Source organism: Eriocheir sinensis, chromosome 17 (genome assembly GCF_024679095.1).
Source record: "Eriocheir sinensis breed Jianghai 21 chromosome 17, ASM2467909v1, whole genome shotgun sequence".
Taxonomy (NCBI): Eukaryota; Metazoa; Arthropoda; class Malacostraca; order Decapoda; family Varunidae; genus Eriocheir; species Eriocheir sinensis.
Window position 1 is genome coordinate 18,385,035 of NC_066525.1, and position 21,896 is coordinate 18,406,930.

The 21,896-nt window shown below is 42.5% G+C and overlaps 1 protein-coding gene across 1 annotated transcript in view; it reads right to left on the reverse strand.

Moving 5' to 3' along the window:
- The window catches only part of LOC127000049 (spidroin-2-like), a 107,389-nt gene that overhangs the window by 32,673 nt on the left and 52,820 nt on the right, over positions 1–21,896 (reverse strand). The window lies entirely within an intron of this gene.

The following is a 21,896-nucleotide window of genomic DNA, read 5'->3' on the forward strand; positions in this document are numbered from 1 at the left end:
TCAGAGTCTTGGCCGCACACAATGAATAGCGATTTTTTTTGTCTGCGATATTATGAAAATTCCTTTTCCTTTATTGTATTTGCATTTTCTGTTTATTTAATATCACTATGGTAAACCTTTTGTGTTTATATCTCCCCAAGGCTTGAACCTATTCGATGAGGAGATTATTCTTTTCATCTCTGCGATATCGTACAAATGTTTTCTTTTAACATGAATATTTTTCCATTTTTGGTGAGAAAATTTCGTGTTTTAATTTCTAGTCCTGGAGCGACACTGGCCAACAAAGTCGTGCTCGCCGCGTGCCTTCCGAGGACTAATCAAGGATACAATCAGCGTTTATTACACAATGTTTCCCTTTTAACATTCCACGGGAGACGATTGGGTCTCATTCCCCGCCATGGCCTGTGGTGAGGGTGTGCATGAAGAGAACGTCCACTTTAGGACGCCTGCTGCTCCATCCATCCTAAACTTTGGCAAAAATTGCACAAGATGGCGGTACAGCACTGTTTTAACTAATTACAATTTACAGTCCTGAATCTTCGAGCTAAAATTATATAGTAAGCTTTAGTTATTTGATCAACTCTATATCATATTCTCATTTTCAATTTTTCCACAAACCTTTCGGGAAAGAACAAATGTTCCAGCGACATAATGTCCTGAATACGTTATGATCATCACCTGCTGTACCGCAAGGTAAAGTTCATTTTTAACAATACAAATTTTCTTCCATGTGAAGAAGCATGAAGGTAGTAAACTATACATATCTCATTAAGCTTTTGAGCGAAACCAAAAATCAACTGTTCTATTTGCCCTAAGGAGTCATTTGTATAATCATCATATATAATGACCCTTTGGAAAGAAATACGATCACGCAGTCGCTTGAGATATAAATTATTCATCAAAAGGTTTCCATCTCCCTCTTTTGACGTGTAGACGAAGTAACATCCACACTTTATAAAGGTATCTACTTCATTCTCTTCATCTGCAAGAAAGCCGGGAGAGGAATGACTGCTCCTGTCAACGCTGGTCGCTTCCCGTCGGTCCGCAGAGAATAAGAGCCTCCACCCAAGCGTAAAACGTGGGTTATGGACGTATTTTGAGGTCCCTTGCTAAGGAAAAATGGAGTCTAACCAAATCCAAAGTTAGGCTATAGTAAGCCACCACAGGCTGGCATAATTTACACCTCGCCTCACAATTCTTTTCCCGCCGTTCCTTCCCGGCGGAATAAGTCCTGTGGAAAGTGTGACAAGAGCTTGAAAAGCTATTTCAATGCGAGCAGGCTCAAGGACTCTCGACATTATGCCACTGAATACAGAGCATGTTCTCCCGTAAGACTAGCTGTTGTATAACCTACAATGCGATTTTCCGCCACAAGAAGGAGCTGAAGCGACAAAACGACAACTGCTCTCCCTCCTTCCTTGCAAGAGTGTGGACATGAACTCATCTCGATCATTACTGTCCCTCGCTGCCCTGACTCAACCCTGGATCAGAGGGAAGAGCTCTTCCTTAAACCACCCCTCTCCTACCACTAAAACACAAAGACGTAAGGAGAGATATGGGGAGGGACAGACAGAATACACAAAGGGTAATGTGAAGGAGAGGAAATAAAGATGGTAAATGCAGGGGAAAAATTATATAAATATGTATACATATTTATGTCAGTTGACGTGTATTTCAGTGAATACTCAATATTTGCGCATGATTATACGTTTCATGATTGTGAACCAATTATTGCGTCAGCTTATGCACAAGAGAACAATATACACTTGTGCTGAAGCTGACGCAACGATGCAAATACAAAACACAAAAACAACTAAAATGAATAAATGTGTGCAAAAAGAAACAATCGCAAGTTACTTTTCTTTTTAACTGAGGATAGTAATTTACTCCTCCTGAAAATATATTTTGATCTAAATTAATATTTTCTTCCCTGGTTGAGATGCTACATGTCTCCTTATGATTAAAAGTAACATTATATATCATATGCGATATAAAGGTATATTTTACCTTTACAGTCACTACAGGGAACTAATATGGTATGACTCGACTAAGCAAAACGTATTGTTACTGAAACGCGGGAGACTGCTACCGTAGACTTTACAGGGTAAGCTACACTCTCTTCACTGCATTCATATCTTTAACCTTGTGCGTGCGGGGATGGGGGTGGAGGTCACACACACATACACACACACACACACACACACACACACACACACACACACACACACACACACACACACACACACACACACACACACACACACACACACACACACACACACACAAACACACACACACACACACACACACACACACACACACACACACACACACACACACACACACACTCAAGCGCTGTAGCTCCGAATGTTATTTTACCGAGCCCAACAGACCGACAACGCCTACCTCCCGATGCCCGGGGCCCCGCGAGCATTCAGAATTTCAGACCCAAATAAAAGAAGGGCCTCCAACGCACCCACGAGGTCAGCATAAATTTGCGTCGCACTTTATTTACCCAGAAACTTTATACAGAAGAGAAAAGTCGGGAGTGAAGGCAAAGAAGATATCAGTCCACCTCAATCTGGCTGTCTATGTCTGTATGTATGTCTGTGTATACGTCTTTGTCTGTCTGTCTGTTTGTCTCTCCCTTTGTGTCTGTTTATGTCAGGGTTTTTTCATCTCTTACAGTCTGTCTATCTTTCCGTTTCTCTCTCTCTCTCTCTCTCCGGTAAGGAATCTTCCCCTTCACCCCTCTTCCGTCCTCCCTTTCCACATCTATCTTCCACTTGCCGATATCTTCCGTGTGATTTCCTGCCTTGACGATCTCCCTCACAAATATTCCTCTCGCTTATTTGCTCCCATTGCACCCTTACACAACTCCTTTCCCTTCTGTGTTGCTTTTCCTTTACGGCCGTGTGTACCTTCTGAATATATTTGGATTTCTTCTACGGATGACCTCGTTTGTATATCTGAACCTATATCTTTACTTGAATGTATTTCTTTCGTCAACAATGCTATTTCTCCACTTGTATTCTAGTGTAAATTTCTTCCATATATAACGCTTTACCTGCATTGACCTCTATACATGTACAAATTAAGTGTACTAAAAAATAAATCACTGTTGTACGATTGTATGATGTATCAGGGGACTATGATCCATGTGATTTGACTGTATGTATATATTTATGACTATGGTCGTATGTGTGTGTCTTTCTATCTATATGTTATGTATTTACCTACTACGTCTTAAATAAAATATAAAAGTTAAGTCTGTATATATAATTTCCTCCTTGAATGCCCTCCCGTGTGTGCTCTATAAATATTTATGAATCCCTCCGTTGAACACATTCACGTGAAAAGGAGGACACGGGGAAACCTTTCATCCTATTTCTTTCCCTTCCAAGAAAATTATCAAGAATACCCTGTGTCGTTGTTCCCGTGTCCTTCGGCGAGATAGATAGACAGAAAGATAGAGAGAGAGAGAGAGAGAGAGAGAGAGAGAGAGAGAGAGAGAGAGAGAGAGAGAGAGAGAGAGAGAGAGAGAGAGAGAGAGAGAGAGAGAGAGAGAGAGAGAGAGAGAGAGAGAGAGAGAGAGAGAGAGATAAGGGGGGGGTAAAGGTTAAGAAAGGCAAGTAACATAAGTGAGGGTGAGGCCCGTGGGTTGAAAAGAAAGCGAAGAGCTGCACTGGAGATAGAGAGACGAAGAAAAGAAAAACATAGGCAAGGAGAACGCAGAAGACGAAACAAATATGAAGGAAACAAAAAGGAAGGAAGTGAGACGATGAGAAAGACAAGGGGGTGTACAAAGGGAGCAGAAAGGAAAGGAAGAAAGGAAGAAAACAGAAAAAAGTAAACTAGAAGGCAAAGGCATGACAGAGAGATGGGGAAATGAAGGTAAACAGTATACGAGAGCATGTGGAAATGGGGGCCGGATTATGGGTAAGCTGGGAAGAGAGGGAGAGAGAGAGAGGAAGAGTGAGGGAGAGAGAGGGAGAAGGAAGATGGATTATGGCCGAGGGAGAGAGGGAAGAGGAGGTAGAGGTAAATGGCAAGGGGTTGAGAAATAGGGAGACAAGAGGTGAAGGAGAAGAGGTCAGAGGTGAGAGGATAGGAAAGAAAAAAAATGTATGAGAAAGAAAGATACAAAGAAGTAATAAGAGAAAGAATAAAACGATATAGACGGGAAAGGTTTAGATTTACGATACCCACAGATGAGCTATTTCTAAAAGGTGAGAGGTGGTGGTGGTCGTGGTGGTGGTGGTGGTAGTGGTGGTGGAGCGAGTTAACCGTGACCGCTACTTCTTTCACTCTCGACAACGACCCACGGTACATTAACCTTTGTGCAATATTACTCACACACTCTCTCTCTCTCTCTCTCTCTCTCTCTCTCTCTCTCTCTCTCTCTCTCTCTGCCTATCTGTTTCTCTGCCTGTCCGACTCTAACTACTTTCTGTCACTCTCCTCTGACTAGCCAATTAAAGCAGTATTACCAAACACTACCAAGAGATTGTGAGACTGACAGACAGACAAGCAGACAGACAGGCAAGCAGACAAACGGACAAACAGACACATATGGACAGAAAGACAGATAGTAAAATGCAACCAATATTTACAGGTAAAGAGGAAGCTGGCACTGATGTATTAGTGAAGAGTATTTAAACGTACAGGAGATTGTCAGAAATAAAACGAACACCCGTCATGAGGAGTACAAATGAGGTAATACGCTTTGTTGCATAGGATCGATACACTTCGCTGCCTTATTTGTAAAGATGGAGTCGATTCGTAGCGTACAGACTTCATCACTGTCAGAATTTTGAGGGCAAGACGCGCGCTACATAATACAAGAAGGATCAATGTTATAAACGAGAGGAGATTCGTTCTTGGAAGTAGAGGCGATATTTTGAGCTACGCAATCTACTTCTTTTCCGTCTTTTCCTCATCGACTTTTTAGACGGTGGAGGCTCCTGGAGAGATACGAAGAGGAAAGGGAGGTGGGGAGTAGAAAATGTGAGACTTGTATTGGGAGCTGTAGCTGTAATGTTTTTCCGTCTTTTACATCTTATTTCTGTGGGCGGATGTGAGAGATAAGATATAAGACGAGATATAAGAGGAAGGGAGTTAACCCGTCCGCTGCGATTGGAACGGATTTCGCCTTCACTGGTAGCCTGGTAAAATATGCTCCCATGTCATTCTCTGCCTCCGTGGAGTGCCAGTAGTGGAGTGTTTCCCATGTGGTATTGGTATGCTGGATTTCCCTTCCCATGATGCATGACCTCACATTTTTTCTTCACTAAATTGGAACAGCCACTTTTTGTTCCTCTCCTGTAGCTTGGTGATGTCTTCTTTTAGGAAATCCGCATCCAATGGGTTAAAGAGATGAGTAAGGAGCGAGGCGGAGAAAGTGGGAGGCTGTACCTGAAGCTTCGGCAATTCATCTTTTCGTCTTTCCCTTCGATCACTTCTATGAATGAGGAAATGGAACGGGAAAGAATACGAGGGGAACAGAAAGGTACAAAATGAAAGGAGACAAAGAAGATGAATCGATGAAGCAGACATGAAGAATACTAAAGAAAGAGAAAGATAAGATAGAGCGATGAGAGACGCGAGGGATATGAAGGTAGGAGCAAGGGTTGGAAGGTAAGGAGAGAACTAAGGTAAGGGAAGTGGAAAAAAAGGGTAGTGGGTGCCAGCAAAGGGTGACCATACCAAGATTTGGGGCCTATTAAGGATATTGATGCTGCTGGTTGTAGGCTGATGATTTTTCAACTCTCTCTCTCTCTCTCTCTCTCTCTCTCTCTCTCTCTCTCTCTCTCTCTCTCTCTCTCTCTCTCTCACTACATAAAAAAACAGGCGTTGAGAACCTAACATCATTAGTTCTTGATTTACGCGAAATTGTAGCATTGTGGCAGAGTGATCCTATTAAAGACCAGCGAGCCACTGTTCAATCCACTCAGTGTGGGTGAAGGAGGAGGAGGAGGAGGAGAAGGAGGAAGAGGAGGAGGAGGGGGGGAAACGAGTACAAAGAGGACATGGACGAGGAAGACATCGAAGAGGAGGAAAAAGACGAAGAAGAAAGAAGAGAATGACGAGGAAAAGAGACAAAAAGAAAAAAAAGAATTCTGGGACGCAAATGTGGAAGTAGAAGAACACATCGATGAAAGCAAAGAAGGAAGGAAGGAAAGAAAAAGAGACAGAGAGAAAAAGGAGGGAAATAAGGAACGAATAAGGTAAGTTCTCTCTCTATATATATATAAGGAAAAGCAATGACGGAAGAAGGAAAACAATATCATATGACCTTTATAGTGTATGAGAGAGGAGGGGAGACAAAGAGAGAAAGAAGGCAGGGAGGAAAAGGGTGGTGGGCGTCAATGGATGAGTGAAGACTGAGAGAGGAGGAGGGGAAGAAGACGAAGAGGTGAGGCGGAGGAAAATGACAGGGTGAAGAGAGTGAAAAATTGCTGTAGGGGCTCACGGGAATGTTATAAATGAAGGCGAACTGAAACAAAAAAATATAAATAAATAGTTACATTGACCTAAAAACTAGAAGGGGATAGAGGACGTAATAGAAAAAACGGTAAATAGATCACAAAAGGAGAACGGAAAAAGGAATATAAGACGCAACGATCAAGGAGAGAAAAGAGGAAAATGAAAAAGCGAACAAAAGTCAGGTAAGGGAATAAAAACAAATAGAGGAAGAAGACGTAATAATAGAAGCCGGTAAATAGCTCACAACAGGAGAACGGAAAAAGGAATATAAAACGCAACGATAATGGAGAGAAGAAAAAAGAGGAAAATGATAATGCGAACAAAAGTCAGGAAATGGAATAAAAACTAAAAGAGGAAGAAGACGTAATAGTAGAAGACGGTAAATAGCTCACAAAAGGAGAAAGGAAATGGCATATAAGACGCAACGATCAAGGAGAGAAAGAGGAAAATGAAAAAGCGAGCAAAAGTCAGGAAATGGAATAAAAACAAATAGAGGAAGAAGACGTAATTGTAAAAGGCGGTAAATAGCTCACAGAAGGAGAAAGGAAACGGTATAAAAGACGCGACGATTAGGGAGAGAGAGAAAAAAATGAGGAAAATGAATAACCGAACAATAAAATCAGGAAACGGAATAAATAAAAGAGGAGAGAAAATACCAGACGATCGAGATGGTTGACGATCAATGAAGCCCAACGAGGAAAACATAAAAATATCTCTCCCTTATTTCATTCAGGTCGAAGAGGAGGAGCCGCCCCTTAAGTGAGAGAGAAAAAATAAAGAAAAATGGGAAGCCACGGAGTCCACGGAGGATTGGAGCAAAAATGTCAAATAATTACATTTTGATCCCCAGAGTGCTGACGAGAGAGAGAGAGAGAGAGAGAGAGAGAGAGAGAGAGAGAGAGAGAGAGAGAGAGAGAGAGAGAGAGAGAGAGAGAGAGAGAGAGAGAGAGAGAGAGAGAGAGAGAGAGAGAGAGAGAGAGAGAGAGAGAGAGAGAGAGAGAGAGAGAGAGAGAGAGAATGGAAAGAAAAGAAAAAAAAAAAAAAAAGAGAGAGAGAGAGAGAGAGAGAGAGAGAGAGAGAGAGAGAGAGAGAGAGAGAGAGAGAGAGAGAGAAATGGCCTGCCCACCAAAACCACTAATAAACTTTCCCAACGGTTTACTTTATTTTACTTTTCCTTCTACTTTCCCTTTCTTTTCCTTCTCCTCCTTCTCACCCTCATCCTTATTCTCATCCTCCACCGCCTCCTTCATTCTCCTCCTTTCTCCTTTCTTTTAACTTTTCTCCTCCTCAATACCACTTAGTCCTTTTTCTCCTTTTCTTTTCTTCTTCTTCTGCCTTATCTCCCTCCTTTTTTTCGTCCCTGAGAGCCAGTGATTAAACTTTCCAGCCACTAACGGGAACTTTTTTATAGCTTACCAGCCGCGTTAAAACCTCCACTTGCTTAAGATTATAAGTTATAGGAAGATTAATTTGACTTTGAATCAGCAATTTCAAAGACTTGTGTGATCATCTGGTGACAGGTTTGGCCATCCTCAATTGTGTGCTTATATGCGTATATGAAGAGCAGATATATGGATAAATAATAGACAAAACTCGAGCCCTTCAATAGTATCTAAACACGGTAGAAATATGTTTTACTCGCCGTGGAATGCTCACACGTTTTAGTTAGGGCTGTTGATGCAAGCTTACCCACGTCAGTGCATTAAACTTATTCCTCTATGCCCTTAGACTGTCTGCTCTTTAACGTGTATTTCATATCCTGTTTTAATTTATGTTCTTTCATCTCCTCCCCTCTGCTCCTACATGTTCCAATTTGTGTGCTGCGAAGTGTCCAGAGGATTACTTCAGCTGTTTCACACGCACACACAAACACAACAAAGCAACCCTCCCACACACACACATCATTTATAGTTTCTTACTTTGCTTCTACGGAAAAGGGAAGGGAAGGGATGTGGTGTTACTTGATGGGAGAGAAAGGATGAAGGGGAGACAGAGCACGAAAGCAGGAAAGGAAAAAAGGAAGAGAAACAGGATGAAAAGATGACAAAAAGGAAAAGAAAAGGGATTACTCTACGGAAAAATGTAAACCTGAGTACAAGATAGAGGTAAAGGAAAGACAAGAAAGGAGGTAAAGGAAATAAAGGGAAGGTGAACCAGGCAAGGCAGCACAAATGAGATGATAAAATGGAAATGAAAAAGGAAAGGCAAGAAGGGAGGGAAAGAAAAGGAAAGGAAAGGCGAAGCGGGGAAGGGAGCACCATTAAGGGCCCTTCCCCTGAACACGCCGCCTCGCTACTGATTCTCTGAAGGAAAATTAAGAAAAAGGGACGAGATTAGCGGCAGGAGAATGGAAATTATGCTTAGGGGAGGCTACTGAAGGAGGAGGAGGAGGAGGAGGAGGAATACATAGGAATACATAGGAAGAACAGACACCAGAAGACCTATCGGTCTATGGCGAGGGTGTCTGTTTACTACCGCTACTACTAGTAATCTACGTGTGGTAGGATAGGACAGAAAAGATGAAGGCTCCTCCCCACCCACCTCTCCCTCCGGCAACGTGCCGGCAGGAAATAGTTAGAAGAGAACACCATGTACCTTTAAGGAAGAAAGGGACATGGAAATTTTACAGTAAAGAGAGAAATAAGAGGAAATTACTACCCTTAACTTACACTACTGGAGGAGTAGGAGGAGGAGGAGGAGGAGGAACGGGAGGAGGAGGAGGAGGAAGAAGAGCAAGGGGCGGGAGCGGAAAGTAGATTGTATCGGAAAAGAATTGTTCTGAGAGAGAAGGAGAAAGGGGAAGAGGAAGAGAAAGAGAAAGAGAGAAGGGTGTTGGAAGGGCAGAGAAAAGGAGGGAGAAGTGACTTGAAGGAGGTATCACAATAGCTCTCTCTCTCTCTCTCTCTCTCTCTCTCTCACTAATTCCTTATCCCCTGATCTTATTTATATTTTTCTATCTATGTTTATTCAAGGATATCTCAGAAGCTTTTTTTTCTCCACTCTTTTTTTTAGAATAGAAACTGTAAAAATATTGATTCTTACAAGTGAGAGAAAATCTTTCCTCCATCTCTTTCTCTCCCTCTCTTATGACTTGTTCAGATGCGCTATGTCAGTCTCCTCTTTCCTCCTCCTCCTCCTCCTCCTACATCATCTTTTTTTCAGCTCTTTCTTTCTTTTTCTTCCTTCATTCAAGTTCTAAATATAGACTGATTTTTACTCATCTTCCTCCTCCGGCTCCGTTTTTGTCTTATTTTCTTGTTCTTTTATTTCATTTTCGACTGTTTCTCCTTTCCTTCTTTTTTTTCTTTCTTTATTTCGATCTTCCTTTCTTTTTCTTTCTTTCTGTCTGTCTTTCTTTCTTCTTAATTTATCATCTCTTCTTTTTCGTCTATATTTTCTCATTATTATTTTTCTTCATCTTTTATAATCTTCCTCTTCTAGTTCGTTCTCTTTATCTCTTTTTCTTTCTCCTCCTCCTCCTCCTCCTCCTCCTCCTCCTCCTCCTCCTCGCCTTTCTCCCGTTCCTCCGCGTTTCCCTTCAGTTTGTCCTGTCAACAGCTCTCGTGGAGACGTGATGGGTTGGTCGACAGAAGCGATACCGACAATTCTTATCGCTTCTCTCTCTCTCTCTCTCTCTCTCTCTCTCTCTCTCTCTCTCTCTCTCTCTCTCTCTCTCTCTCTCTCTTAATTCGTCAGTTTCCTCATTTTCCTCATTTTCCTCATTCTATTCTCATATTTTCCTTCCTCCCGTCCTTCCTTCCTTCCTTCCTTACTTACTTCCTCCCTCCTTCCTTACACAAATCCAAATATTTTCAGAGAAATGAACAAGAATAAACTCTACACTTGGCTTGATTATCTCGTACTGGGTCATGTTAGATTGCACCGAACTACGTGAGTCTGGTTATTATGTGCATGTCCCTCTCACGTTAATAATGCATGAGGAACACACACACACACACACACACACACACACATAGCAGCCGTTACCGCGCGCCTCATGATCCCAGAAGCGGGGAGTTCCTGGCTGCGCTGCTGGATTCGAGGCAGTCATTACACCTTATTGTTTTTGCCTGATGCCCAGTTTATATTCATTCCTTTCGCCCGGCTGGTTTTCCTTCGCTTTTGCACGGCATATGTATTATCTTAGCGTGTTTTCATCAGTGTTATTAAATCAGATATATACACCCATTAGTCCTCATTACCTTTAATCTCGCCTTGCAGTTATCTTTACTTTGACGTGGGCTGCTCCTGGAAATTAGAATGAAAATACGAAAAAAACAGAATAAAGAAAAATATATCGTAGCCCAGAAACAGGCTAACCCAAATTTAAAACTCCAACAAAACATAATCAGTTACAAAAGTCTATTTACATATATTTGCTCATTAATAGCGCTGGCGAATGTCACTAATTACACGCACACCTGAACGAGGCAGTAATTGTTATGACGAGTTATTTCCAACACACTTTGCACAAATAAAATGAAAAGGGGAAGGGGAAGAAGAGAAAGAGGTGGAGGAGGAGGAGGAGGAGGAGGAGGAGGAGGAGGAGGAGAGGAGTGAAAAAGAGAGGAGAGGAGAGAAGGAGGAGGAGGAGGAGAGGATTTAGAGATGAGAGGAGAGGAAAGGAGAGAAGAAGAGAGGAGAGGAGGAGGAGGAGGAGGAGAGGATATAGAGATGAGAGGAGAGGAGAGAAGAAGAGAGGAGAGGAAAAGGAGGAGGGGGACGAGGAGGAGGAGGATGACAAGGACAAGGAGAAAGAGGAATAAGGAATAAATAAACAGAAATACAAGAGCAAGAATGAAAAGATGGAGAAAAAGGATAAGAAGAACAAGAAGATATATAAAAAAAGAAAAAGAAGGAAATAGAAAAAGATGAAGGACAAGGATAAACACGAGGTTGAGGAGCAGGAGGAGGACAAGGAGGAAGTGGAAGAGAAAGAGGAGAAAAAATTAACGAGCTCGCCAAGTTATATTCGGTCCAGCAAGTATTTCTGAATCACTCGTCAATGAAATCAAAACAAATTCACTTACATAATTACGACTGGAAATATAAACAGCAGTGAACATCATCCTACATACATACACAGTCACGTTCGTCCACATAACCTCCGCTCGTCCCCCAAAAAAACTTTAGCCCTTACACAAGTCCCTTAGAGGAAGAAAAAACATCCCAACGGCTCATTATTACGTAACACACCGTAGAGGAAAACTTACATAACGATAGGTGTTTAAGGACTTATCGAGCAGCATCTACGTAGCATCTACATTGATATTATGGTACGGTAGATTTTTTTTGTGTTGGGAATGTGTGTGTGTGTGTGTGTGTGTGTGTGTGTGTGTGTGTGTGTGTGTGTGTGTGTGTGTGTGTGTGTGTGTGTGTGTGTGTGTGTGTGTGTGTGTGTGTGTGTGTGTTTCCCTGATCCCTTCCATTTTACTTCCGAGAGATAAAAGTCCGGAAAAGCCTTTCTTGAAACTGTGCCAAGTGTACATACCATAGACACACACACACACACACACACACACACGCACACACGCACACGCACACGCACATGCACACACACACACACACACGCACACACATACACACAAAAGTATACAGCCCCCAAAACTAACAAAAGTGAAGATGCTATATACACTTAAGCTCAACGTGTGTGTGTGTGTGTGTGTGTGTGTGTGTGTGTGTGTGTGTTGCAGACAGGTCCCATAGACAGCAAAAAAGGCAACCATTGTTATCTTCGAGTTGGGCAACATGCGTCATTGAAAACCTTGCCATTTCCTACTCACAGAACCGAATGACCTCTGCACTGCGACAGGTTAAGAAAAAGAGAGAGAGAGAGAGAGAGAGAGAGAGAGAGAGAGAGAGAGAGAGAGAGAGAGAGAGAGAGAGAGAGAGAGAGAGAGAGAGAGAGAGAGAGAGAGAGAGAGAGAGAGAGAGTATGTGTCTTCACTAATTAATTGTCATACGGAAGGAAGGCACCGTTCCGCTCTCTGCATCTCTATATCCATTCCCTCCTCCTCCTCCTCCTCTTCCTCCCCCTCCTCGTCCCCTTCCTCCTCCTCTTCGTCCTCTTCTTTCCTCTCTCATTCCACATTTTAATTCAATTTCGTGTATTTTATTTCACATTTTTCTATAATAGCTTCGTCCTCTCCAGCTTCCCAATTTTTTCTCTTTCTCCTTCTCCTCTTACTCCTCTTTCTACTCTTTCTCCTTCTCCTCTTACTCCTCTTTCTACTCTTTCTCCTTCTTCTCCTTCTTTTCCTCCTCCTCCTTCTATTTCTTCAGCGCTACTCGGCTCGGTACATCCCCGGTCACTCCTTCTCCTTCTCTAACTACTCCTACCCTTCTCCTTCTCCTCTTACTCGTCCTTCTCCTTCTCCTCCTCCTCCTACTTCTTCAGCGCTACTCGGCTCGGTTCATCCCCGCCCGTGCCCTCCTTCCTTTGAGTATTCTTGCGTCACTCACTCTTCTTGGTCACATTCCGGCCGCATGTTGGTAATTCCCGTTTTTAATGTCCGCAATTCCAGCTGCATGTTAATGACTTCATTGCACCCTTCTCCCTCTCTCTCGTGCGCAGCCTCACTCCCCCTCCTTCCTCTGATGTAATTTTCTTCTTTTTTTCTCTCTTCTTTTTTTTGGGGGGACTGTGTTGGCTGCTCTCTAGTTCACTTAGTCTGTGTTTTCGCTTTTCTCTAATTTTCTAGTTCTCTTGTTTTCGTTTCTCCTTTCATTCTGTTTCCTTCTATTATCCCTGGCATGTGTTGTTTTCATTTCATCCTCCTCTTTCTCCCTGTTTTTCTTGCTTTGTTTTTTTCTGGTCTATTCTTCTTTTGGTCTATATCGTCGCTTTTTCCGTCATTATTTTATTTTCTATGTATTTCGTTTCTCTAGCAAATTCGTGTTGGCTGGTTTATTCTTCTTTTAATTCGTATATATCGTCGGGTTTTTTCTTTTTCATTTTCCTCTTTTTCTTTGTTTTTTTGTCCTCATCTTTTAGTCTTTTTCTTTCCACTAATTTTCGTTTCTCTCGCAAATTCGTGTTGGTTGGTCTATTCTTTTTTTTAATCCGTATATATCGTGGTTTTTTTTCTTTTTCATTTTCATTTTTTTCTTTGTTTTTTGTCCTCATCTTTAATTCTTTTTCTTTCCACTTATTTTCGTTTCTCTCTCAAATTCGTGTTGGCTGGTCTCTACATTCTCTATCTTCGCCTTTCCCTTATTCCCTTCCTCTACCTTTCATTTTTTCCACTGTCTTAATATTTTTCCTCATACTTCATTTTCGTTTCTCTCTCAAATTCGTGTTGGCTGGTCTCTACATCTTATATATTCGCTTTTCCCTTATTCCCTTCCTCTGTCCTTCCATTTTTTTCCACTGTCTTAATATTTTTCCTCCTACTTCATTTTCGTTTCTCTCTCAAATTCGTGTTGGCTGGTCTCCACATCCTCTATCTTCGCTTTTCCCTTATTCCCTTCCTCTGTCCTTCCATTTTTTTCCACCGTCTTAATATTTTTCCTCCTACTTCATTTTCTTCTCTCTCTCTCTCAAATTCGTGTTGGCTGGTCTCCACATCCTCTATCTTCGCTTTTCCCTTATTCCCTTCCTCTATCCTTTCATTTTTTCCACTGTCTTAATATTTTTCCTCCAGCTTTATTTACGTTTCTGTCTCGGCGTCCACTTGGCCAGTCTCTGCATCTCATGGTCTAGTATTTTTCATTCTTGTTCGTCTCTATTTCCTCCTCTGCATTTTATTTTTTGTTGCTCTTCTGCTGGTCCCATGTTAGTTTGTCTTTCCCTCCCTCGGTATGTGTCCTCACTTTTCTCTATTATTTTCTGCTTGCTCGTTTTTCTTCATTATGCTCTCGTTGCTATCTGTTTCTAATGTTAAGAATGCCAAGGCTGGATCAGTGTACAGACAGTGTGGCTAAACTAGGCTATCTTTCTTTTTTTTCTTCTATTTTTACCTATACTCTCTTTATTTCCTTATTTACTCATCATATTCACCTTCATCAACATCATTATCATCACATTTATCATCGTACCTCTTCACTTCGCCTCCTTGGTCTGTTCCGTTCGTCTGCTCTATCTTCTTCTTCATTTTCCATTAACATAACCATTACAGTCATCGCATTTGCCACCAATACTCATTCAGCGATGCTTCTAGTCTTTCCTTTCCCTTCTCATCCAGTGTTGCATGCTTTGATCTCTCTCCATCCTTTCTTTTTTTTCCTTTCCTGCTTTTTTCCTTTCTTCCTTCCTTCCTTTCTTCTTTCCTTCTTTCCTTCTTACATCCTTCCTTCCTTCCTTCCTTCCTTCTTTCCTTCTTTCCTTCTCCCTTCCATCCTTCCTTCCTTCCTTCCTTCTTTCCTTCTTTCCTTCTCCCTTCCATCCTTCCTTCCTTACATCCTTCCTTCCTTCCTTCCTTCCTTCCTTCCTTCCTTTCTTCTTTCCTTCTTCCTTCCATCCTTCCTTCCTTCCTTCCTTCCTTCCTTCCTTCCTTCCTTTCTTGCTTGCTTGCTTCCATCATCTCTCCCTGTCTCCCACTCTTCTTTCCTCTCTCTTTCTCCCTCTTTACCTTCCTTCCTTCCTTCCTTTCTTTCTTCCTCCCTTACTCCCTCTCTGTCTCCCACCCATCATTTTTGCCTCCCTCCCTGCCCGCCCTCCTCGTTCCCAGCTCGCGTTTTCCCTCACAGATTCGAGACGTGTCATTCAGACGTGCCTTCGAGGATTTAATTATGAAGCCTCTCTCGGCCCACCTCCTTTGATCTGAAGCCAGGCAAGAGTCGCATTGTGAATATTAACGAGCTGGGATCAAGGAAAAAAGAAGAGCTGGAGGAGGAAGGGAAGAATAGTGGCGAGATAATGGTCAAGTGATTTGTGTCCTCCTCCTCCTCATCATCATCATCATCATCATCATCCATCTCCTCCTCCTCCTCCTCCTCCAGTGACAAGTTAAAGAGAGATTTTTATGAAAGGCTCAATAATCGTGTCTTTATAAGTCTCTGGGATGAGTCTAACTCGGTGCCGTCTTCCTGAGTAACTTTCTATATAGTCTGCCACAAGAAGATTGAAATGTTTTAGTTCGTTAAAATCTGATGTACGTGATGCGTCGATGGTAATGAAGAAGCCTTGAAAAAAACAATTGATGTTACTTTTGTCGTTATTGTAATAGATCACCTCGAAATTCCACCCATTCCGACGTCTCTTATAACTTAATCAGATTTATAAGTCCCCACCTGTTCGGTCCCTCTCGCCTTCCTTATTCGTCTTTATGGGTACGTCAAGCTCTTTCATTCCTCCTAACTCTTTTTACTGCTTGACGTGATAGCTAAGTCCCGCCCTTCGCCCGCCTCTGGTATTTTTGTTTGATGACTTCATGACGCCGCGCCTCTCCCTCCCTCCCTTCATGCATGTTATTAGTGCTCGTTGGGGAGGGAAAATGCACTTGACGGATGGTTATAAAGCGAGGAGGTGGCGGCTTATCCGTCAATATATCGTAAATGAAAGATAATGTGTGTGTGTGTGTGTGTGTGTGTGTGTGTGTGTGTGTGAGAGAGAGAGAGAGAGAGAGAGAGAGAGAGAGAGAGAGAGAGAGAGAGAGAGAGAGAGAGAGAGAGAGAGAGAGAGAGAGAGAGAGAGAGAGAGAGAGAGAGAGAGAGAGAGAGACAGACAGACAGACAGACAGACAAACAGACTCCTCGACAAGAACAGTGCATGGATGCTTTTTAAAGAACAAATATTAGTCTCCCTTTCTTCTCTACGATCTATTCGCACTTCTTTCTGTTTGTCTGTCTCCCTGTCTCCCTCTCTCTATCTCTCTCTCTCTCTCTCCTTTGATCCCCCGAGGCGCCGCATCATCACAAGTGTAGATTTACGGTCCGCCTTCAAAGAGATGTTAGTCGGATGCCTCTCGTGAAGGAGAACCGAAATGCTAATGTTGTCAATTGGACGGAAAAGTTGGTGGTGTTGGTGTTTGAGTGCGTTGGCGGCGGGCCAGGAGGGGCGGAGCGTGACCTCTTAAGGGGACGGGGAGGGGTGCAGGAGGGGGAGAACGAGGGACGGAGAAGTGGTTTTAGGTATAGTGCCGGGGCGTGGAATGGGCGGGGTGAGAGGGCTAAGTAGATAAAGTTTAATGAAATGAGGGAAGATTGGTGTGGAAGCGAGGGAAAGGGTTAATGAGAGACTTATATATCTGTCTGTTTATCTAAGCCCGCCATATTTTTTTAACTTTCCCCCTCTATTAATCATGTTCCAGATTAGTTATTTTTTTCTTAGCTTTATTTAATGATAAGTAAACATAGTTGCGAGAAAGTACTGTTTTTCCACTCGTCTACGTTTTTTTCGAATTCACATGTTTATCTTATTTCCATCTCTCCCAGTTAAGGCTGTAGGTACTCTCTTATATATATATTTTAGTTTTGGGTAGGTAATGGCTAACTTTCAAACGTTTTCCTCGCAGCTCTAAATCTCCCTCCGAGTAAACACTAAACTCTATGCAATTAGTACCTGAGTATGCCGGGCAGTAACTTTTTGCTTCTTAGTTCCCCGACCGTCCACAAATACATACACGCATAAATACACATATATCCGGGTACATTTCCATACATAAACTGATAAACTTAGCCAGACAGACATATAGAGAGGTAGATACTAGATAGAAAAGTGCGCAACTCGTTTGGTTGTGTAAGATGTATGCATTTCCTAAATATACATTAGTACTTCCGTGATTGAATTGCCTCACTTCAAAACAAGTTAAAACTCATATCGATAATTTATGTATAGGTGCGTGTTTTTTTTTGTGTGTATGTGTGTGTATCTGTGTGTATCTGTGTGTGCGTGTGTGTGTGTGTGTGTGTGTGTGTGTGTGTGTGTGTGTGTGTGTGTGTGTGTGTGTGTGTGTGTGTGTGTGTGTGTGTGTGTGTGTGTGTGTGCGCAAATAGTTGGGCGGACGGACAGGAAAACCGACAAACAGACAGACAGACAGCAAGGCAATCTGTGTAATCCATTCGGTTATGTAAAATGTAAGCCTTTCCAGAATTCCAATATGTTTGACTTTCGTTACACTTCATAACAAATTAAAATATAAATTGGTGTGTGTGTGTGTGTGTGTGTGTGTGTGTGTGTGTGTGTGTGTGTGTGTGTGTGTGTGTGTGTGTGTGTGTGTGTGTGTGTGTGTGTGTGTGTGTGTGTGTGTGTGTGTGTGTGTGTGTGTGTGTGTGTGTGTGTGTGTGTTTTTCAATTAATTTATATATGTATGTATGTACGTCTGCATGTATGTAATGTATTAATGTATGTACAAATAGTATAGTAAGTATGTATAATGCACGGATGGTTAAATAGACGGATAAGTGAATGGATGGATGTGAACCGTATCTCATTAACCTGTTGATTACCCCGCTGGGCCACTAATATCAGGTGACCTAATTAAGGGAAGTAATCACCGTGTTAGTGTGAATCGGAATGGAACCGTAATAAAAATTTCACACCAGCGGATTAAACATTCAGGCGGCGGTTTACAATTCGTGTCTCTGCCAGCTCGTGTTTGTCTGACGTTGCGACGCGGTTGTTTGGCACTGAGGCGGAGACAGGCTTTTGGGGAGTTTGCATAAAGCATTGTCGCGGTATTATCCTGTTCGCCCTATCTCTCCTCTATCTCTTCCTCCACCTACACTTTCTCTCCCAATTTCTCTGTCTCTATATCCTCCTCCTCCCTTTTCCTCAGACTACTCTTACTTCTCCTCCTCCTACTACTACTACCACTACTCGTACCAACTTCTCCTTTTGCCCTTTTCTCCCCCTACTCCTCATCTTCCTCTTTCTTCTCCTGTGTCTCTTTATCTTCCCCTTCCTCTTCCTATCCTTACCCCTCCCGCCTCCTCCTCTTCCTCTTCTACTCTAGGCAGTAAAAATAATTCCATCAATGAGGGCTAAAACTTACGAGCAAAGACTTAAGCCCCACAATAACTTTTCCCTGGACCAAAAGAAAGTTACTAGGAGACATGGTGCGGGTTCCCAAGTTCCCGTACAAAGGAGACCCTGTGTTGATCCCATAAATCTCCCCCCCCAAAAAAGAACGACAACAACAAAAACAAAAACGGCCGTTCACCCCCACCCCAAACAAACAAACACACACACACACACACACACACACACACACACACACACACACACACACACACACACACACCAAAAAAGACAGAAACTAAACTCAACACAAACATTTTACAGTGGAAAAAGAATAAAACAAATAAAAAAATAAAACTTAGAACTCTACCACCGCCGCCACAGCCACGACACCAACACTTAAAAGCCAACAAGATTAAAAAGAGAAAACACAGGAAGAAAAAAACGAATATAAATTACATGCCTTAGGGGGACAAGAGGGAGAGGGAGAGGAAGAGGGAGGGAGGGAGGGAGAGTAGAGGAGCTACAGAAAAAGGTAGCGGTTGGGAGGGAATAAACTTGGCTTCTCTAAACATGCCGAGAATCCGTCTGGCTGGCTGGTTGCCTGAGGATTAGTGGGGCTTACCTTAGAGGGAGGGAGGGAGGGAAAGGAAGGAAGGGAGGAATGGAGAAGGATGAAGCACCTCCTCTCTTAACCAGCGTGTAGGTCAAATGGGCGGGGATTTATATCGAGATGACGTGGGAGGAGCTAAGGAACACAAAGTAACACAAAGGAAGAACAAACAACAGCAGACTTGCTGGTCCTTACGAGGCTGTTTGTGACAAGCTACACTAACTATCTAATCAAAGGTGGAAGATGAAGGACAGCAAAGGCGAAGGCTCCTCCCCACTCCCCATCCCTCCAGCCAAAGCTGGCAGGAAAGGAAAAAGAATCATGCAGCATGGAAAAACTGCGTGGAAATTATGTAGGAAAGAGGAAAGAACTACCATTACTGCTACCACTAACCGGGCGATAAAAGCGGACAAGGACACCAGCATTCGAAAGAACTTAACGTTATTACGACAATGAGTAATATCTTAGTTGCTGGTTGGATTCAAAATACTTGTCTAATCTATTCTTGAAGGACGTAACTGTTGTACTATCAACGACATCACAGGATAGAGACTTCCAAACATTAACAACTCGATTGAAGAAGAAGTGTTTGGCTTCGTGCGACGAGAATCTTTTACCACTTATCTTCAAATTGTGATTTCTTCTTGTTCTATTTGATCGATCAATTGTAAAGTAGTCTTCCGCATTAATATCACTGAATCCTTTAAACATTTTAAACACTTCTATTAGATCGCCTCGCATTCTTCGTTTGATAGGCTGAATAAATTTACTTCTTTAAGCCTTTGTTCATAAGATAAATTTCTCAACCAAGGAATCATTTTTGTTACTCTCCGTTGAACCCGTTCCAACTTTTCTATGTCTTTTCTGTAGTAGGGAGACCAAAACTATACACAGTACTCTAGATGGGGTCGAACCAACGAATTATACAGTTTCAATATTACTTTTTCCGATTTATTGATTAAAGACTCGTCCGATGAAGCCAACCAATTTGTTTGCGGATTTAACCACCTCTGAACAATGCTGACTGGGCTTTAAATCGCTTGATATAGTGATTCCAAGATCATTTTCTTTACTTACTGCAGAAAGTTGTTGGCCATTCATTACGTACTGAACGCGGTTGTTATTGTTTCCGATGTGTAACACTTTACATTTGTCAACGTTAAATTTCATCTGCCATTGATTGGCCCAACGTGCAAGTCGATCTATATCTGATTGTAAAGCTTCTTCGTCGAGTGTCGCAGTTACTTTACTAGCAATTTTTGTGTCATCAGCAAATTTTGATACTTTGCAAGTGAGCCCATCATCGATATCATTAACATAAATTAAGAAGAGCATGGGGCCAAGCACTGATCCTTGAGGTACGCCGCTTTTGACATTGAGCCAGTTAGATGTAACACCGTTTAGAACTACTCTCTGTTTCCGCTCAGAGAGCCAGTTCACAAGCCAATTGTGAATGTTACCCGAGATACCATGCGCCAATAGTTTACTGAGCAATCGTTGGTGGGGGACCTTATCAAATGCCTTTCGAAAATCCAGATATATGATATCTACTGATCTGCTTTCATCGAACACCTCAAAAATATAATGAAAAAAAATCAAGTAAGTTAGTTAAACACGAACGTTTACTACGGAGGCCATGTTGCGAATTATTTATTATATTATTTTCTTCGAAGAATTTCACCATATTGTCGCGAATGATAGTCTCCATTAACTTACAAACAATCGATGTCAGGCTAATTGGTCGATAGTTTCCTGGATGAGACTTGTCCCCCTTTTTGAAAATTGGTGTGACATTTGCTCCTTTCCAATCAGACGGAACTTTTCCAGCTGTTAAAGATTTATTGAATATGATGAAGAGCGGTCGACAAATTTTATGTTTGATTTATTTTAAGACCCTAGGGGTACCACGCAGGAGGAGGAGGAGGAGGAGGAGGAGGAGGAACACAAAGGAACACAAAGAAACACAAAGGAAGGACAAACAACAGCAGACCTGGTGGTCTTTATGAGGCTGTTTGTGACAAGCTACACTAACTATCTATACAAAGGTGGAAGATGAAGGACAGCAAAGGCGAAGGCTCCTCCCCCCCCCCCCCATCCCTCCAGCCAAAGCTGGCAGGAAAGAAAAAAGAACCATGCAGCATGGAAAAACTGCATGGAAATTATGTAGGAAAGAGGAAAGAACTACCATTACTGCTACCACTAACCGGGCGATAAAAACGGACAAGGACAACAGTATTCGAAAGAACTTGACGTTATTACGACAATGAGTAATATCTTAGTTGCTGGATGGTTTCAAAATACTTTTCTAATCTATTTTTGAAGGCCGTAACTGTTGTACTATGAACGACATCACAGGGTAGAAAATTCCAAACATTAACGACTCGATTGAAGAAGAAGTGTTTGGCTTCGTGTGACAAGAATCTTTTAGAGAGGAGGAGGAGGAGGAGGAGGTGTGAAGAAGGAGGAGGAGGCGGTGTGTGTAGGAAGAAGTAGTGGTGGTGTTGGCAGTGTGTGTGTGTGTGTGTGTGTGTGTGTGTGTGTGTGTGTAATTCACCTCTTGGTCTGCTGCGGGTCTCTCTCGAGACAGCCAGCCGTTCCCCTACGGAAGAGCACAGAGCTCGTAGTACCGATCTTTGGGTAGGACTGAGACCACTAACACACAACACACCGCAACAACGAGGTCACAACTCCGTGCCTGACGTCGCGTACCTACTCACTGCTAGGTGAACAGGGGCTACACGTGAAAGAAGATAAACCCAACTTATCTCACCCGGCCGGGGAATCGAACCCAGGTCCTTCTGGTTGTGAGGCAGACGCTCTATCCACTGAGCTACCGGGCCGTGTGTGTGTGTGTGTGTGTGTGTGTGTGTGTGTGTGTGTAAACGTGTGTGGTAAGTC